Genomic DNA, 4,615 nt, shown 5'->3' with positions numbered 1-4,615 from the left:
CGCTGCCTCTTGAGCTGCCCCGGCGACTCGTGCTCCAAACGGCTCGTAGACGGCAGAAGTTCCCGCGTCTCCAAAAGCATGGGGAAGCGGGTTTGAAATGTGCTGCCCTTTCCCTTCCCACACCCTGCTTTCCCAGGGCAGCTCCTGCTGAGCTGCAGCAGCCGGCGGAGGGCGGGTGAACTCCGCCCAGAGGCACCTTCCACACAGGCCGCACCAGTACCCACCTGGTCAGCTAAATAAGCAGTTTATTCACAATAACTTTACTTCTTGCTCTCCAGCACAGCTGCCGCTCCTGCATGCCCCCCGTTCCCTAGCAGCACCTCCATGGCCCGGCAGCCACCTGCACACAGCTGCCCAGTGTGCCGGGGAGACGGGCTTTCCCCGGCAGCCACCTAGGCCACCTCCAGCTTCCAGCAGACAGCAGGGGCTGAGCGATGGTATCCTGTGCACCGCAGAAGAAAAGTGCCCTTTGAAAAGTGCCCTTTAAGTGAAAAACAGGAAAACTGCCATACATGCATTCAGGGGAGAGCTACAGGTTTTGAACCTGCTTGTTCGTCCCACCGATTTTGTACCCATCTTCTACTTTAATTGCTTAACAATCCCATCCCATTCCTTCCATCCCTATGAATTTCTCATTCTAACTCCGTTCAAAGCTCACATCCATCTACTCACTTCCTTTCTTCAATGCTCACCCCTTGCTTTGCTCACTTATATCTCCTTATGCCCAACATCAACTGTTAGTGCTTTAAACACCCAATATAAGAAACTAATCTCTTTAATTGCCTCCATATTTGGTAAAATGAGATGGTAGAAGGACAACTCGTTGCTATTCCTCCCAGCAAGTACTGGGTAGAGATCTTAGATATCAGACAGACTCATTAAAGAGCCTTGAGGCAGTCCCTGAATAGTCTTTGGCCTGAGCACTGAGAGGGAAAGCTTCTCTAGAAAAAAAGTAGTATGTGATTATGCAAATAGAGATGGTGTTGCAATATAAGAAAGTGCTGAAATAAGTTTCTTTCAGGCATGTTCTTTCAGACAGCCTTTGAACTCTTGACTTTGCATCTTTTTTTTTTTTTAAACATGGGCTGTTATGAGTGGAAACTTCTAGGTCAATTTATAAAGGATAAAAGGAAATGCTGACATGTAAGAAGGAGTATATTTAAGGGTGGGGGAGACAAAGGACAATAAGATGGAGTTAAAGGCATGAAAGTTGTGCCATGTTCTCGCAGCCCAGAAGGCCAATCATATCCTGGGCTGCATCCAAAGAAGCGTGGCCAGCAGGCCGAGGGAGGTGATTCTGCCCCTCTACTCTGCTCTGGGGAGACCCCACCTGGAGTACTGCGTCCAGCTCTGGAGCCCTCAGCATAAGAAAGACACGGACCTGGTGGAGCGGGTCCAGAGGAGGGCCACGAAAATGATCAGGGGGATGGAACACCTCTCCTCTGAAGAAAGGCTGAGAGAGTTGGGGTTGTTCAGCCTAGAGAAGAGAAGGCTTCGGGGAGACCTTATTGCAGCCTTTCAGTACTTAAAGGGGGCTTATAAAAAAGATGGCGGCAAACTTTTTAGCAGGGCCTGTAGCGACAGGACAAGGGGGAATGGCTTTAAACTAAAGGGGGGTAGATTGAGACTAGATATAAGGAAGAAATTTTTTATGCTGAGGGTGGTGAAACACTGGCACAGGTTGCCCAGAGAGGTGGTGGCTGCCCCATCCCTGGAAACATTCAAGGTCAGGCTGGATGGGGCTCTGAGCAACCTGATCTAGCTGAAGATGTCCCTGCCCACGGCAGGGGGGTTGGACTAGATGACCTTTAGAGGTCCCTTCCAACCCAAACTATTCTATGAATCTATGTTTCCTCTCTGTAGCCCTTCTTTTAGCAGAACAGCTGAGCCAGTCATGGTGCGAGCAAGTTAGCCTGCTCCTGCACCCTCTGCTGGCTCTGGACTCTGGATGTTCTGAGCTCTGGCCACAGCGCTGAGCAGCCGCTCAAGAAAGTTTCAAAGGTCTGGAGAAAGATGCGATTGGAAGCCTTGTTTAACTATTACAAGATTAGTTAAGGATTTTGTGATACATAGAGGGTCTGGGTTATGTTTACCACTGCCACAATGAGGGGGAAACCTTTCGAAACATGAACACATGGATGTATAGAATTAAAGGAATAGTGGATGTGTCTATACTTCCCCATAGGCACTTGCTGCAGTACAGTCCAGAACGTGAGTCCCATGATTATCCAGACAGGGACTACATGCCTATTTTCCTTTCTGTGCATATCTGCGTCTTTTCCCATAGCAGACTCTGAATTTGGCAAAGTACGAACCCACACTCAGCAAGTGGGATGTGTTTTTAAGTTTCCTCATTTAGACTTGCCCATTGTGACCATCTCGTGATTTCTTGCATAATCCAGGATATGGAACTTCTCCGAATTACTTCCTGCATCATGTCTAATAGCTGTGGTTGTTAGCATAGTTTACAACTTGCAGGGATGAAAAGTCTAGTAAGGCAGTTTGAAAGTTGGTCAAGGGGTTAAGTCTCCTCACAGGTAATACACACTTCATTTTTAATATAATTTTCTCTAGGCTTAACTTCCAATGACTGGAGTTTTGTATACCAGATTGAAGAGACCACTCTTATTTCTGTTTCTCTGGGATTGCCTCCAAACAGCCAGGATGACCAAAGTTCTCCCCAAGTTTGTCTTGGTACTAGTCCCTATTTAAAGCTAGTAATGAGCTATCTTAACCCCGCAATGCTTCAAGTTGCTCTAGAATTTTGTGTTCCAGGAAGTTTACATATTTAGACTCATGAAAACTCAGAAATGACTCAATGCTTGGTCACAAACCAGTATGTAAAGCAGGGATATAATTGCACTTTTGAATGAATCAAGTTAGGTGCGTAATTCTATCTAGGTCACCCAGCACAAGGTTTCATTTTGAAAGCACCTCTGCCTCATCTGTGTCAGGCATTTTTTCATCAATGACAAGTCCATAAATTGATAGCCTGATTAAATTATTTATCAAGACTGTAGAATTCAGACATTTCTCGGGGGTGCATTAACACTCCCTGTAACCCACTGCTAGTTTAGAACTTTGGAGAAAATGGCTTGCTCCAGGTGAGAGACTTTGATTTAGAGGAGACAAACCCAGAGGAGTGTGGCTCCAGCTGCATCTGAGGGATCACTTCTGGCTCCAGCAGCTGTGTCTGTCCTGTCAGCCCATAGCTGAATGGAACAGAGGAGGACCCTGGGAATATCCAAATGCAGGTAGTTATGAGCTGAGTTATTACTTTGCATCTGTTTTCCAAATTCAGTAGTTACTTTCTTAAATTTGTAATTCAGTCAAATAAAACTGATTTTACTTTTTGTCTAAATCTCAGCTGGTATTGAGGGTGATTTCAGGATATCGCAGCAAATGGAGTGCTTCAGTATGGACAAATAGAATGAAGGTACGTTCAGCTATTCCAAAAATTTCTTAAATCCAGCCCTGCAGACTGCAAAGTTTTCTTCTTTATGCTGCAAGGATTTAGCTTGAGATCGATTATACTGAATTCCAAATAGCCGCACTTATTGTTAGACAGCCTCCATGGTGTGTACTAGGGCTACAGAAAAAGAATACAACATTCAGAGATCACCTGTACCTTTAATACTGTAAAATTTGTATTGGTGATGATAAAAATCATTCCCTACCTTTATTATAATACGGAATCCTTGGACCTTAATACAGAGTGTGTTTCTGCTCCACTAATATTCTCACTGGGCTGCTCTGAACACCAAATCTACACAAGTCTTCCAGAATCGGTTGCAACAAGTCAAATGCAAGTCATCTGATCTCCTTAAACCTATGTGGTATTTTTCTGTTTATGCACATAAGGATTATTTTAACTTAGTGCGTTCACCTTATTCATATGCCCTCTAAATTTCTCGGAGTCATTATTACACCTGAAATAGTCAGTTGCTTATTTATAAGACTGTATTTCTTCCTCAGTGTATGACCTTGCATTTGGCCTTGCTGAACTTGTAAGTCTGGAAAGCCGATTTCTTGTATTGATTTTACAATAACTGGACAGCTATTGTAAGTGACACCCAGTATCAGATATTTCTGTTACATTTTAGAGGCTTTTAAATAGTTTTTCTACTCTTAAACACAAAAGAAAACAAAGACTTTTTATTTTGGTTATATTAAAATAACCAAAGGCCTAATGGTACAAAGTTAAAATAACTGCATCTTCAATAAATAGAACTGGGAGCCAGGAAGGTGGCTGGCTTTAGCGCAGGCTAGTTCTTTGAGAGGAGCCTCTGACTCGAGTCCTCTAAATGGTAGATATAGTAATATTAGACAACAGATAACAACCCTTTAACCAAATGCCTTTAAGAAGCAAAGACGACCCTGGAGATATTTAGTAGTATTTGCTTCCTTCTTTAAACCGTTGTAGACCAGCTGTCCTCTCAGCTTAAACAAATCCGAATAAACGTCTAATAGTTCATAATGAGGTATTAGCAGGTATTTACTTTCCAGGACTCTCCTAATCTCATGTCACACCAATTTGTAACCTAAGAGAGAGTCTACAAGAATGAAATGCATGATCACAGACCACTTCATTTTCACCAATTAGCAAGAGACACCA

Source organism: Pygoscelis adeliae, unplaced genomic scaffold (genome assembly GCF_000699105.1).
Source record: "Pygoscelis adeliae isolate BGI_AS28 unplaced genomic scaffold, ASM69910v1 Scaffold54, whole genome shotgun sequence".
Taxonomy (NCBI): domain Eukaryota; kingdom Metazoa; phylum Chordata; class Aves; order Sphenisciformes; family Spheniscidae; genus Pygoscelis; species Pygoscelis adeliae.
Note: the sequence above shows the minus strand (reverse complement) of the source record.